The sequence below is a fragment of the Epinephelus moara genome, chromosome 14 (assembly GCF_006386435.1).
Source record: "Epinephelus moara isolate mb chromosome 14, YSFRI_EMoa_1.0, whole genome shotgun sequence".
In the NCBI taxonomy this organism is placed as follows: domain Eukaryota; kingdom Metazoa; phylum Chordata; class Actinopteri; order Perciformes; family Serranidae; genus Epinephelus; species Epinephelus moara.
This window is the reverse complement of record NC_065519.1, coordinates 33,709,312-33,725,413: the sequence shown is the minus strand read 5'-3', so window position 1 is coordinate 33,725,413 and position 16,102 is coordinate 33,709,312. Positions and strand designations below refer to the sequence as shown.

At 43.9% G+C, this 16,102-nt stretch overlaps 1 pseudogene; it reads left to right on the top strand.

Annotated features, from left to right (window-relative positions):
* The window catches only part of LOC126401215 (uncharacterized), a 4,144-nt pseudogene extending 792 nt beyond the window's left edge, over positions 1-3,352 (top strand).
* The last annotated feature ends 12,750 nt before the right edge of the window (positions 3,353-16,102 follow it).

The window sequence follows — 16,102 nt, the reverse complement described above, 5'->3', positions numbered from 1 at the left end:
GGACAGGGCTGTTTATTTGGATGAGCCAGTGTCTGCTGAAGGCCTGTTTGGACAGTCGCTCGACGCTATTCAGACAAAATTTGAGCTGAGAAAGAAGCAGACAGAAGCCCTGCGCAGCATCATCCCCAGACGTGATGCTAAACCAAAGCGGCCTGCCAAGCCGTCACCGCCGCCTCCCCCCAAGAGGGCAGCGCCGCCTGCGAGTTTGGGCTCCCAGCCGGTGAAGCAGCAAGCGCCGGGCCAAATCCCACGCCAGTCAGCTTGGAGCAAGGGTCCGCCACCAGGCCTCCAAAAGGGTTCAGCGCCTAGGAGGAAGAAGCCGCATTCATCCTAGCTCCGGGAGTGGGCCAAGAGGGGCTCCAGCAGCAGGGAGACACTGCTGCCCCTCATCTGTTGCCGCCAAAGAGGCCGCGTTCATGTTTAGTTCTGGGCGAGAAGCATTGCACTCCCCTGACACAGTCTCCCAAGCACAACCCCCCCACACACACAAGTGCCCCAGTGTTGGTGCCTTCTGTTCACTGTGTGAATGTTGTAAATGTGCATTTATTGAAATCAATAAAGGTTCCGTTTTGCAGGTCAGTCGGCTAGCTGTCCATCTCCCTCAATGGCGCGCATGCGCAGTCTCACCGTGGGTAGAGAGGACTGTTGCCATGGGTTACCGATTACAGTTCAGGGCCCGGCCACCCCATTTCCACTCTATAACAAACACAGTTGTAGGGGACGAGGCAGCTGCAGTACTGAGGGAAGAAATAAACAGCTTGTTGAACAAGAGAGCGATACGAGTTGTTCCCGCTTCGGAGACGAACAAAGGTTGGTACAGCCACTATTTCGTTGTTCCGAAGAAAGGGGGGGGACTTCGTCCTATTTTAGACCTGCGAGTGTGAAACAAGTATCTACGAACTTACAGGTTCAAAATGCTAACACTCAGACAGCTACTGAGCGCGATCGGACCGGGAGATTGGTTTACAACTATCGATCTTACAGACGCTTACTTTCACGTAGCGATACACCCGGACCACAGGCAGTTTCTAAGGTTTGCATTCGAGGGCACGGCCTACGAATACCTGGTGCTGCCGTTGGGCTTGTCACTCGCTCCCTGCACCTTCACGAAATGTGTCGAGGCGGCGTTAGCTCCGCTCTGGGAGAAAGGCGTTCGCATATTAGCCTATCTAGACGATTGGGCTTTGATCACGAGCTCCAGAGAGAGGGCAGCGGCGCACCTGTCGCTGACTCTGTCGCACGTCCAAGCGCTGGGCTTCTCGGTGAATTTACGGAAAAGTTCACTGACCCCGAGTCAGCAGTTTTCTTTTCTCGGGCTGGAAATATGTTCGATTTCAAACCGAGCACATCTGTCAGAGCACAGGGTGGCCTCGCTCAGTTTCAGTTGGGACGCAAACTACGTTTTCGGACGATCTTACAGCTGTTAGGCATGATGGCATCTATGATCGCTGTAGTGCCACTCGGGCTGTTGAAGATGCGAGCGTTGCAATGCCGCGCGCCGAGTCACCTCCAGAGGAGGCTGACGATATCTCCTTCTTGCTTGTCGGCGCTCCTCCCGTGGAGGGAACCCGGTTTACTACAACAGGGCTCCCCTATAGGGAGGGTGTCTTTTCGCAAGGTGGTGTCCACAGATGCCTCCCTGAGGGGGTGGGGGGCTCTGTGCGAAGGTGCAGCAGTGAGAGGGGTGTGGACGTCGGTACAATGCAGGCTCCACATCAACCACCTGGAGCTGTTAGCAACTTTCTTAGCTCTAAGGCATTTTTGTCCGGTTCTGACAGGCCATCATGTTCTGATCAGGACAGACAATACAACGGTGGTTTCCTACATAAACAGGCAGGGAGGGACCCGCTCACTTCCCCTATTGAAACTGGCTCGCTCTCTGTTGCTATGGTGCAGTGCTCATTTTCTGTCTCTCAGAGCCACCCATGTCCCGGGCCACCTGAACCTGGGGCCGGACCTCCTCTCCAGGGGAGGTCCTCTTGTGAGGGAGTGGAGGTTGCACCCATTGGTGGTGACTCAAATATGGGACCGTTTTGGCAGGGCGGAAGTGGACCTTTTTGCCTCCAGAGCAAATACCCACTGCCCCCTGTTCTTTTCCATGACAGACCACAACGCTCCCCTAGGGATGGACGCGTTAGCGCACACATGGCCCAACACGCTTCTGTATGCGTTTCCCCCAGTGGAGATGATTTTGTCAGTTCTGGAGAGGGTGCGCCGACAGGGTCTCTCTCTGATCCTGGTGGCCCCTCACTGGCCAGCGAAGTCGTGGTATGCCGAGATAATAAGTCTGCTGGCAGCGAGGCCCTGGCAGCTTCCCCTCCGCAGGGACCTCCTCTCCCAGGCGGGAGGGGAGGTGGTTCACCCGCGCCCAGAGCTGTGGCGGTTGCATGCCTACCTGTTGAAAGGTCCAATCTAATAGCTAAGGGTCTGCCCCCAAGTGTGGTGGCAACGATCCAGAGTGCGAGGGCGTCGTCAACTAGGGGTTTGTATGCTTACAAATGGCGGGCGTTCGAGCAGTGGTGTCAAGACCGAAATGTACTCCCATTTCAGTGCTCTATTGTGGATGTTTTGACATTCCTCCAGGAACTGCTGGATAAGGGTCTCTCTTTCTCCACAATTAAGGTTTATTTGGCCGCTATATCTGCATGCCATGTTGGTTTTGATGGAGTGACACCAGGCGCTCATCCTCTTGCCATGCGTTTCCTAAAGGGAGTCCGCAGGCTGAGGCCTGTGATTAAACCCAGCGTTCCCTCATGGGATTTAGCTTTGGTGCTTGAGGCGCTTTGTGGACCCCCATTTGAGCCTATTGAGTCTGCAGATATGAAGTTTCTTTCATATAAGACAGCACTACTTCTCGCTTTGGCTTCTGCAAAGCGGGTGGGCGACCTTCATGCGTTATCTGTACATCCCTCGTGTACTCAGTTCACTTCGGATGGCTCTAAGGTTACATTGCGCCCAAATGCAGCATATTTGCCTAAGATTATCCCTACAGCCTATAGCTCTATGTCGTTTGAGCTTTTGAGCTTCTGTTCCCCTCCGTTTGCTTCCGAGGAGCAGAGGAGGTTACATTTCTTGTGCCCTGTGCGTGCGCTACGTACTTACATAGACCGCACACAGAGTGTGCGTTTATGTGACCAATTGTTTGTCTGTTTTGCTAATCCGGCTAAGGGTAAAGCTCTGTCTAAGCAGCGGCTTTCTCACTGGATTGTGGAGGCTATCTCCCTAGCATACAACAGCAGGGGTCTTCCATTGCCTCACGGTGTGAGGGCACATTCGACCAGGGGCATGGCAGCATCATGGGCTTTATTTAAAGGGGTATCTGTGAGTGATATCTGTGCTGCAGCCAGTTGGTCATCACTGCACACTTTTGTCCGGTTTTATCGTTTGGATGTGACAGCCCCTTCGGTGGCTCACTCTGTCCTTTCTGCTGGGTCTACGATGCACTAAAGTGCTGGAGGTGGACTCCGGTTCGGTGGCTGCTCTGCGGGGCATGTATACATGTCCCATACTATATGTGTTGTACCGAGTGAATCGACTGAAAGGGAACGAAATGTTATGACTATAACTTCTGTTCCCTGAAGAAGAGGAACGAGGTACAACACTAGGTTGCCCCGCTGCGCAGCTGGGCTTGGTGAAGAGCGGCTATCGAACTGAAGAATGACTGTGGCGACGTAGGTATATATGTGCAGGCGGGGCCTCACATGCGTCACCACAGATCATCTGCCTTAAAGGCGTGAATAGAGGTTTCTTCAGTCAGGCCACGCGGGGGCGTGATATCCCATACTATATGTGTTGTACCTCGTTCCTCTCCTTCAGGGAACAGAAGTTATAGTCATAACATTTCGATACATGATGCCTGCATAGGAGACTACAGAACATGAAGTAACAGGTGCTCAGATGGTCAGATAAGTCAGTAGCGAGCAGTTGGCTTCGGGAGCATATTATGTTGAGAAATTGAGAAAGGGTGGCAATGTAGGATCCAGCGTATGTCCAGCTGCACAGGCCTAGGCAGGGATGCACAGCACAGTAGAGGTCTTCACAAGTCCGAAATGACAGACCTGAACTCCAGTGGACCCAGGAAATTTGTTTCAAAAGCTGACTGCTCTCAATAAATTTAAAAAATATTCCCTTCCTGTTTTTGCCTGAGATATTGACGGCTCAACTTGGTGCACGTCTGAGAGGAGAGAGATCCAGGATGGGTCTATTTTATGGACCTGTTAAATTAGAAGTGCTAATAAAAATGCCATTCTAATGCTGGATACAAGTACATGCTGTTCTTACCTATCTTACTGTATATAATGTCTAATAGTCTTTCAGATGTCTACTTTTATTTTATTCTAATGTCACTTATTTTGTTGTTGTTGTTGTTGTTGTTGTTGTTGTTGTTGATGTTGTTGTGATGTGAGCTGCTGTAATGCTTTAATTTCCACGGCTCATTATCCATCTTTCCCTCCGCTCTGCCTCCAACACGCTGGCACTGCTGCTTAACAATTTTTCACCTTAATTTCGCTCTTATAATCTGATTCTAAATCAGCCTAATCATTTTTCAAGCTACACACACACACACACACACACAGTGCTTATGCGTTTCTCTTGTGATCAGCACTGATCAGGGGTCTTCTCTGATCCACTCAGGTATTACACATAATGGTTAAAGGAATGCTTTGCCTATTTTCAACCAGCTCTGTATCACGACAATGTGGGTAGTATGTGTAAATAAACTGTACTAAACTTCCCTCCATCTTACCAGCGCCCAGATCCCCATGCTCATCTTCCACCTCAAAATCTGCTTGACTTTCTCTAGCTCGAGGGAGAGAGCCGCCCCTCTCTCTGTGTCTGAAATGCAGACCAAACTCAAATCAAACCTTAAAACCAGGCAGCACTGATCGAATATGAAGATTCTGTTACTGTATTGCCTATTTCCTGCCTAATGTGTCTTCAGAAACATATTTTAGTGCACTGTTTGGCTGTAATACAAGAATTAGTGAACAGGAAGTGGGTGCCATACTGTTTCCTGTACTGTAAAAGGCTTTGTCTGTAAGGAGGCTGAGAATACTGAGATCAAACAGTAAAACTAAGCAATGCTGATAAATTTAAACATAATTTAGCTCATTGTTCAACTGTTATTCAAGATCATTTGTTACCAGCTGACTACCATATTGTTTTCAGATTAGCCAAAACCATTGACTGGGCCGAAACCAACTCGTATTATGTCATTCACTGGTGGGAGCATTATTGGCAGCTCTTTTTTCAGTTCTCTCTGGTCATTTAGCACCAATTTCAAAAGTATTTGCATCTGTCTTCTGCATAAACAGCCCGGTATTATGAAAGGACCGAAACACCTTGGGACCCACAGTGATAGAATGGGACTCGACTCAGACCAAGTTGACCATAATAAAATGGGGACTCAAACCAGTAAGGGTCTCAGGTCGCATCTCAGGTCCAGGTAGTCCCGTGGACACCTGTACAGTAAAGTACCAAGAGAAGCTGCTTCAGTCACTCACCAACAGCAATCTAGCAGGCAGGCAAGGTGGTTGAATCAGGCCCCTACCAGCTCAAGGACTTCTACACACTTCTACATCGGATTGTGTGAGAAACCAAAAAAAAAAAAAAACACCACTATGCACCTCTTGAGTGGAAGTAAAAGTCCATTTTCTGTTTAGTCCAATGCAAGCTGTAGTCAGTGGGTTTCAGTCGTGCAGCAGCAGTATGGTTATCACCCATTTGGGTTGATATAAGATGCCAATAGAGAGTCAGGTGTGCGCATCTTGAGTGGATTTAAACTTACCACTTACCTTGGTCGGATTATCAGCATGAAACTTAGATAAAACAAATAAAAATCACAGCTTATATGCCGGCACACAAAGGACTGCACTGGCGGCCATCTTGGATGAGAAAGCTCTTCTTCCTTGTCCTCCTTTCTTCATCCCTTCACTCTTCACTCTTTTCTCTCCCCTTGTCCCTCTGCCCACTTCTCCTTCCCACTCTCTGTCTCCGTACAGTGTGTGTTGAGGCTGGTCGATAGTGACAGTCCGAGCCTCTGTTATGGCAGACACCACTGACAGGCCTTTTAATTGCAGCTTGACTCTATGCATCACACACACGCACACACACTAGTGCCAAGGGAGGGGCACGGGCTCTTCATTAGCTATGCCAGTTGGGGCAGTCAGCGCCGTGGCTGAATACAGAGTATATTCGGCTATCTAATCAGAGAAGCTGCTCACAGACACACACACACACACAGAGCCCTTGTTACCCTGCAGTCAATTATTGAGAGGAGGGATCAGGGTGGAGATACAGAGGGATGGTAAGCGCTGAAAAGGTAATCGCTGAATATCGCCCATCTGGAAACTTGTGATGCTTGTCACAGTCACACACACACACGCGCACACAGCACTCATTGTCACGTCTCTACCATCTTCCAGGCACCGGTGTATGAAAAGATGTGTGGATCACAAGTGTGTGAGCCAGGGTCTTATGTATAATAGAGCATGTGTGTGTGTGTGTGTTTCTGTGCAGAAAGACTATATTATGAGACAAACAGTTGATTAGAAAAGCAGACACAGACATTTCCCCACCTTATACGAAATATCCAGCAGCTGATTTGAATGACTGTGACCAATCAGTCACTCCACCTGCTAACAACAGCGAGTATTTGCATGTGAATCGATGAAGGCACCTCTTTAGTATTCCTGAAAGGCTCGCCCAGGACAAATTACACTAAGTATGATGCATTGATAGTCAATGTGGAGATTTTGAGACATGTTATTGCTGACAGTGGAAATATCCATAGACAGACTTCAGCATTTTCCTGGCCAGCTATAACACATGATGGCAGCTGGTGCGTTATCCAGAAAACAAAATCTCGGCCTTTCTGTCATCCATAGATATATTATAAATAGGTACATTTATATTTGGGTAATTTATATGTTATTTACATTATACACCAACATCTTACAGCGTGACTAACCATTAAAACACATGGCCTTTTTAAATTTTAAACACACATTCTACATGATAAATCCCAAAAGATCTTCAAAAATGTACACACATATAAAAAAAAACATAAACAAAACCAAGCCTACATATAGCATGCACCAATCCATCACACATAAATAACACATTCAATTCATGATTAATGTAAAATATAGAATAATTATGGATGCAAAACATATCTTAATCTGTAACATAGAACAATATTTTTCAAAGGCCAGTAAAAGATGAAAGGATATCATTTTCCACCACATTAAGCTCACAATATTCACAGATCCTCTCATCTTCATCCATCCCCTTTTTGTTCTTTTTCAATATGAAGTGGCAGTATACCACATCTTATCTGCACAAAGTGCACATTTTATTTAACGTATTTCTCATATTTATAATCTTTGTTGCATAAACAGTGTTTTTTGGGGGGCCAAATTTCAAATTTCAGCCAATTATTGACTGCATTTACCCAGTCTATGCTAGCCTGTCATTTTATCTCTCTACCTCCACTGACTGCCAAAATAAGTGCACATGTGTGTAAAAAATCTAATGGTCCTACAGTGAACGTACCCTTTTTTGGAAACTTTTATTACCCTATATCCCTTAAAGCTGCATTGATAGATTATTGCCCACTCAGGGGCGGTGTAAAGAGCTGAGAAAACAACACTAACATATAATCAACTTATAAAGTTGTTATTACAATACTCATAGCAAACTCTTGCAATTTACACATCCAGCAGACACGGAGTAACAAAAGCTTTCATTTGAAGACCTGTTCTGCTTGTATTCTGACTCTACCACCCTTAAATAAAATCAATAAAACTCTTTACCCCCCAAATGACTGTTTGGTCAACAAGGAATCCCAACACAGAGAAAATTCTTGTTGAATTGAAGTAAAAGATGTATGCATTTAACAACAGCAAAACTATCAAAACATCAGTTTGAAAAGTCTCACACAATTCTTGCAGTATAATCCAAGTCTCATATATCCACTCAAATCTTACTATATAATGACGAAAACTCTGTCTGTGTCTCTGTTCCACTTTTTTCTCCTCACTGACTTGGTCAATCCATGTGAAATTTGGCACAGTGGTAGAGGGTCATGGGAGGATGCCAATGAAGCAATATTACATCAATTGGCCAAAGGGGGACGCTATAGCAACCTATTGAAATTGCAAACTTTGAATGGGCATATCTCATGCCCTTTATGTTGTAGAGACATGAAACTTTGCACAGAGATGCCTCTCCTCATGAGGAACAAATTTGCCTCAAGAACCCATAACTTCCGGTTATATAGATTTTCCGCCATTTTTAATTTTTTTTGAAAAACATNCCATTATTGACCCAATCAAACAAAATGGAGGCGCTAGAGAGCTAATTTCTTATCTAGGCCTAACCGCCATATCGATTTTTACTAAACTTGGTAGATATGTAGAACAGGACACCTCAGGTTGAATGGAGGAATTTAACTCTAATTGGCAACTAGATGGCGCTAAAACAACAGAAAAATGCTTAAAAATGGGTAAAATGCAACTGATCGCTGTGGCTCCCCCTGTGGCCCAATTTTATTTATTTTTTGTCTAATTTTTGGTATGACTAAGTAATGTTATGGTATGCTGTACATAATCACGGAAACTGTCAGTGTGTCATTCTGTCTGTCCCACATTTTTCTAGTCTCTATATACAGACTCTACATTTAGTGAATGTAGAGTCTGTAGGCAAACGCCGGAGATCTTGCCTCCGGAAGAAGAGCCGAAGAGCCCTCGTTTCCGGTTGTAGGCTGTTTGTAGTCCGCATGATATTGACCAGTCACATTTGAGCCGGCTGCAGTTGTTGCCAGGTTAAACGGTTCGTGCAGTGAACTAACGAGACGGAACATAATTGGCGTCATTGCAAACTCTGAATCCATTGCAATGGTTCAGCATATTTACTTATATATAAACGGAAGTCGGAAACCGAAATTCACCTCCTCCGCCCAAAACAAACTGGAATGCCAAAAAATTGGGGGTCTGCCCCCAGAGGCTGTATCGCTGTCTGCCGGAAGTCAGACGCCGAATACAGCCGATGGGTTCCGAGAATGACGTTTTTCTACTCACTCACGTGGTCAATCTATGTGAAACTGCACATAGGCATTGAGGATTGGCATAGGTAGAAGGTGACAAAGCTACCAATCGGTATGGACTAGTACTAGTGTGTCCCAAACAGACGGCTCTTTCTGACAGGGAGCTAAACTAAAAGTGAAACTTTTCAAAGCCAGACTCCATTGGCAAAAAAGGTAATTGTACCTCTCTCCCTTACACAGGAGCTGCTGGTCTACCACCAACTTGATCAGTTTGTCTGTTTGGTGTTTTAAGGGGTAAGTTCAGGTTCACCAAAGTCAAACAATAACACAAACTACCAGTTGAGGCAGTGGTAGACCAGCAACTCCTGTGTTCAGCAAGGTAAAATGACTGTTTTTGATAATTGAGTCTGGCTTTGAGGAGAGCATAGATAAGTTTAACTTTTCATTTAGTCCACTGTTAGAAAGGGCTGTCTGGGAAGTACTGAGCACACGACTGGGTGAATGAGACTTGGATTATACAGCACAAGTTGTGTAAGAGTTGCTTGTTTTTAAACGTGGACCCTTTGTACTTCAATTCATTAAGAATTTTCTCTGTTTTTGGATTCTTTGTTCACTGGAGGCATGCCAGAAAAACATATGAATTCAACACAACACAGGGTGAGAAATTGATATACAAATTGTCATTTGGGCAAGAAGTATTCCTTTAACTCTCCCCTTACTGGCTAGTGGCTAACTTTGTCTTGCTGTTTAGTGCTGAGCACGTTGACTAAAATGCTCTAGAGCTGATTATTTTCTGTAGGTTCATCATTACAAATGCATTTCAAAGGACACACTGCTATTTTAATCATTGGCATTATATTTGTATTGCTTGTTACAGCTTCAAACAGAATCTTGGATAAAGAATAAAAAATAAAACATTTTATCTCCGCAGTTTGGTTTCCCTAAAATCTCCCAGGGCCCAACTTGCAGGGTCTGCTATAACTGGTGCACTGTATAAAAATGCTATATATTCCCTTAGAATGAAGTCAAGACATCTACTGTATGTGACAGACGCTATGGGTAAGCCATTGTGACATCAAGCGTGACATCTCCTCAATCCTGAACCACCCACAGCCCCTGCTCAGAGACCTATAGCAACAGAGTGCTGTTGCGTCATAAAAAAAACAGCGTGTCATCACCTGCAGATCATGTGACTGTGGCGCTTTACGTGCAAATGGCCCGGGCTTCCTCAGGTCATAAACCTCTTGACCTGGAATAAGAGATGACAGCGCTGTTGTGGCTGCCGGCAGCCTCACATGACTTAGTTTCATGCAAGTGCCTTCCCAAGCAAGTGCACTGAGAGAAAATGACTGAAATTTTTATGTGGCTGGGAAATAGGATGTTGTTTTTTCAAGCAAAGCGAGGGACACATTACTGGAATATACATTTTACTATGTGGAAGAATTATGGAGGAATTTGCATCTCAGTTCTAGGCTAAAACGAAATTTATGAGGAAAAAGCCACAGAGACGTAATGTATAAAATTAAGCATTTCAGAGATCAGTGGGCGAGTCTATATTTATTTATTCTTTCCATTGTGTCTCTCTGTAAATGCTATTGATGCTGCCAGCTGTTTCATATATTACAATATTTTTACTCTAGCAACACACATCAGACATACTATGTCTTACACAGGAAATGCAGCGCACTTCTAAAACACAAGTGTTTGTGTAACGTCTTGAATGGCGGTAATTGTACCTGAGGGTCACCTGGGTGTCGTCCTCAAAGGGTGGAGGCGGAATTGGATTCAGCTGCTGAGGAAATGAAATAAAAAAAAATTAGATTTCATTTAATTATTTATTCATGTCGGCGATGCAATATGGAGCCACCTGGGGTGTTTGTGTGTTTGTGTGTGAGCGGGGGTTTCAGGTGATTATTACCTTGGAGAGTTTGACTCATTTGCATGGAGGAAAATTTATATGACCCCTTGAAATGGAAATTATGCACAAACACGTTGCTCTCCACAAGATGAGGAGAGAGAAAGACAAAGAAAAGAAAGAGTGACTGATAGCAGGAGAAGGGGGACTTCAGAGGTCTGGATAAGGCGCTCCATGGTAGAGAATGGCATAGCTGAGAAAAGTATGTTGTGGATTGTGTGTGTGTGTTGTTTGGAGGAAGAGCAAAGCCTGACCAAGTGTGTTTGGTCCTCAAGGGGGTTGATGGTGATCTTAATAAGAGCTGGGTAAAAAATCCAACACAGTACAAGTGCCAACACCAGCACCCTTTAACTGGAACTGATATTAATAGAGTTCTTCATTTGATACCTTTTTTCTACATCATTCAATACTCATCATTTGAATGGAAGCATTCAGTTGTATAAAATGCCACAGACATGCAGTGAAACCATACTTTTGAACATTTTGTTGCCATTTCGTCACGCTGAACTGCCAACAACAATTAAACGACCGATCCGTCTGCATTTTTTCCTGTGTCTTCCATGCCGTTTGCTCACAGTGAAAGTATTGAGACTGAGGAAAGTGTTGGTTTAAAAGATTTGAGCATGTAAGTGGAAGATGTTGCTATTCTATATTACTAACCCTCTATGTAACCAGGTGAAGACACACACATTTTCAATATAACATTGCATATCAACTGTATAAACACATTTAAAGCTCTATAGTCGGTACCTACAGTTAAAAGACGCTAAGCATGCTCCATGTTTGGTGAAGCATGCAGAGAGGGGTACCTGGGCACATAGAGGCTAAGCAATGAACTGCTGTGGGTGTCACATTAGTTTAGTTCCAAAAGTCACACAATAACAGAAACGAACAAACTGATCACAGGCAGCGGTAATCCAGCAACTCCTTGTATTTTGCAAGGTGAAATTACCATTTCTGTCAAAAGAGTCTGGTGGCAGTGTATCAGTGCGAGAGCAAAGCGTAGTTTAGCCCCCAAAAAAAGGACAATCTTAAAAAGATAATTATCAGTTTAAGTGTAAGCTATATTTTGCTTTTTATATCCTTATTTTCTCCGTCAGACAGCCTTTTCTGATGGGGAACTGAAGTTGTTATTTATGCTCTCTTCAAAGCCACCAGACTCCATTGACAAAAACAGTAATTTTTACCTCACAGCACAGGAGAGTAACTGGGTTTTTTTTACTGTGTGACTTTCAGAACTAAACTACAGTGGTGTCCACAGCAGTATGTGGGTTTATATATAGCAGCAACATAGGGCAGAAAACCTATTCAGGTCATGTAGGATGAAGTTTTTAAAAGGGCTTAGGAAAATAACAATTTGAAGCTAAAACTCAGATATTTTGACAAATACATCAGCAACACTGCTGGAAAGCAACAGATTGATATAAAAACCTCTACAAAATAATAAATATTGGAGCCCTTTAAATCAAAGAATGCTTGCAGTGATAAACTGTGAGCAAAACCATACATGTCGTGTTTTTATTTAAAATGTATTTGTATACAAAAAGAATCAAATACAGGCATCGTTTGGAGAAGTTTCAGCAGTACTACTTTGTACTGGGTTATTTCAGTTGATATCTATAAGGTATTGAGCACCAGTGCCCAGTCCTGATCTTAATGACTTCCAAAATCACTAAAATCAAGCATTTACTATATATGTTTCTGTTCTTTAATGCATGTGTTTTCAAAATACTGCTTACTTATCCATACTGCTCCGGAGCTGGAGGGGATTCAAGACTTGCTCAAGAACACTCTGGTAAGGCAGAGAGTTCCCAACTCGGGCCAGAAGACAGGTATTCCACCCACTGCATTTCAAATATGCATCAAGAGATAAGATTTACTGTGCAGCCTGTGCCTGTGGAGGACTGAAAATAAACAAACCATTTGAAATGTGCAGGGATTTACTGTGCAAGGTAAAAAAAAAAAAATCTGTTAAATGTTAACCTACTTGCAGCTGCGGTATGCTCTTTGTTAGTGAATTTCTCAGGCTCTTAGCTCCGTAGCGGTGGAAGCCCCCGATGAAACACGGTCCCATCACTTTTGATGTTAGCTTGGAGCGTGCAAGGATAGCTACTTAACACTAACAACCACCCTGTAGTCAGGGAAAAGCTCTTGTGTGTCGTAAGCTACTTATTTACTGTCCTATCGCTTCTGCAGAAGATAAACTGCTTTGGGAAGGGGCAAGCAGAGACTGTTAAGCCATCGGTGAAATTACAGGAGGGTCTGTATTTAGGGTATGTTTTTCAGGAAACCCTCACAGTCCAATATGTCTTTTTTCCCCAAACCTCTGATTGATTTGCATATGTTCTCCCCATGCTATGGGTATCCCAACGCTTAAAGTCTCTCAGGACCTGAGTAATACATGTATTAGCGCTTCTAGATTCCTACACCTTATCTAATGTCTTTACAAAAGCCACACTAAAAGGCAGACAAGCTCTTTCCACCCCAATTTCTCCCACCTTTTTTACTCTCCACTGTGCTATTAGAGACACTCATTGGCAGAGTTGTAGCCTTGGTGCTTGATATCATTCAGCTTTGTCTGGCTGATCGGCCTTCCTTTCTAACGGGGTGAAAGGGACCACAATGGACGAGGTGGTATCACGATGCAGCATGTACCCGGCTCCCTTCTCCCACCTCATTGTTCTTCAATTACTGAACAAGCACACGGGGTGGATCCGGCGTTATTTATGGGCCCTTGCCACTACAACGCACATATAATTACCTCTCAAAAGCTGTAATTGTGCTCATTTCTCATGTCCGGTGCGGACATCCACTCCCATGCCCTCGCGGCGTCTCCATGGAGATTGAGAGCCAATTGCCGTTGAAGGACATCACAGGTCGTAGGTCGCAATTTGGATTGCAACTGTGTATGTTGGACAGTAGAATTTAAATGGAGCTGCTTGTGCATGCTGTCAGTAAAGGCAGTTCATGTGTACTCTCTGAGAATTTTTTAGACTGTAAAAGGTGGAAAAAGTAAGTAAGGCTGTTATTTATATCTGTGGTGCTATGAAAAATGTAATTACTGTACTGTCATTTGTGTCACTTAGGCAACACTAAAACAGACCTTTTTTTTTAGCTTAAATCAAATGAATATGTATCCACATCCTCCTCCCGCCTCAGTTTGTGACTCCAGTTTTTGAATGTGAGGCTGACTGACTAATGATTGAAGTGACTGGTGAGTCCGTCACCAGCGTCCTGGCAATACAGAGTGACAGTTTGTATGTGTTTGATCAATGGTGCATAGCTCGGGGACAGAGCGGGAGCAGGGGGCTGTGGCAACTCTCAAACCTCTTTGTCAATCAAAAGGCCCCCAAACTGCACCCCATGAAATCCATTAAAACCAATTTAGCCACGGCCGTACAGCTCAGAGCTCCATGAACGCTCAACCCATGGTGAATTAATGATGGATTTCAAAACTTTGGTGGTTTGAGTTGATTGCTGAGTATTATTCTAGGACCTGGTGTGTCATTCATTATTATGTGGTGAAAAGGGCTCTCAGTGAGGGATCATTCAACTTCTATCCAGCCTGATCTCATGCTATTAAACTGTATTTTAAAATGTCTTTTTTTCTCCTTTCATCCCTTCTATTTTCTTAGTTTCTTCTTACAAAATGATCTGTTTTTTTTTGCTGCAAGCTTATGAGGGACCTGACAGGTTTTGCTATGATTCTTCCCTTACAGTTCTTCCTCTGATTCAACTAGAATAAATATATTTTGGACTGCACTGGCACCTTGAATAATGAAATTAGTTTATTTAGTTAAAATTCTTATTTACCTTTCAAACAAAAAGGAAACAAATTTTACATTACCTAGAAGTCCATCTATCCATCTCCAGAGTCTAGGTCAAATTCATAGTTTCCACAACCATGTGTCTGCTTTGGTCAGTGCGACAAAAATGCTGTCAATCACCTTACGGTCCGCACATAAAGAGGCTTTCACAGGTCCACCATGTTGAAGGTGATCTGAAACAGACCAGTGGGAAGTCTACCAGAATCAAATGTGCAAATTTAATTTCTATTCTACCTGGAACACAAAGAATCAGCACCTGTCTTTTGACTATGATGCAATATTGTCAGAGCTTTTTACACCAAAATCCAAAAAAGACAACAGCTGAAGTGCTTGATGTTTCTCCCAAAAAACACTGATTTCTGATTTTTAAAAACTTCTCTTCTAACCTCCACAAGCACACTGAAGTAAGTTGTACATCTTGGTGTCCAGATCTCTTGGTGCTCCAGATGGCCAGACTGGACCTGGGCAGTGAACACATCACATAACTGATAACTGTATACTGTACCTCTCTAGACAACTGGGACTGTCAAACTGTAACGTTACCTGCGCTCCTCTAAACTGCATGGCTACAACTATGTACTACCACTCAGACAGACAGAAACGGGACCCAGCTGTTTGTGTCCAGTGTGAAACCTGAAGTCAGTGCCTTTTTAATGTAGTGTTGCATAACCAACATCTGTCACTTATAAACCTCATGTTACATTCTTATCTTAACCCTGAACATGACATTTTTTCCAAACTCAACCAAGTAGTTTTGTTGCTCAAACCTAACTGCGACTGTTTGACAACTTGAACCACGTTTTACGATGACTTTCACACAGGAGACAGCTCTGCATTACGTACAGACGTTAAAGGTTGCATCTCCTACACTTTGGCGTCGGTATCACACTCTGAAGCCGCAAGAAATCATCGGCATTTGATGACCTGGGATGAGAACATATTCATTCTCTGCAGGGTCATCACTACAAGTGATTCCTTTCACGTTGTTTTCACATCGTCGTTTGATACATTCTGTCATAAAAATATTGATTTAAGAGTGGACATTTAAACTGGGCCACTTTTCTTCCTCTATGGCTAGTATAAGCTGGACACAACATGGCGAGATCTTTGTTATGTTCATCATATTCACTGTGTTGCACCGTCAAGTTTCATCTTTTCCTTCTCTGACTAATGAGATGAAATTCTAACAGAGCCTTCCTCATTGTATCTATTTTGCCATTAACAAAACCAGTCACACGCAACGCACGAGTCAACAGGTAGTTACTGCACGATTTGGCTTCAAGCACCACCTATTTCATGAGGTTGTGTAAATTA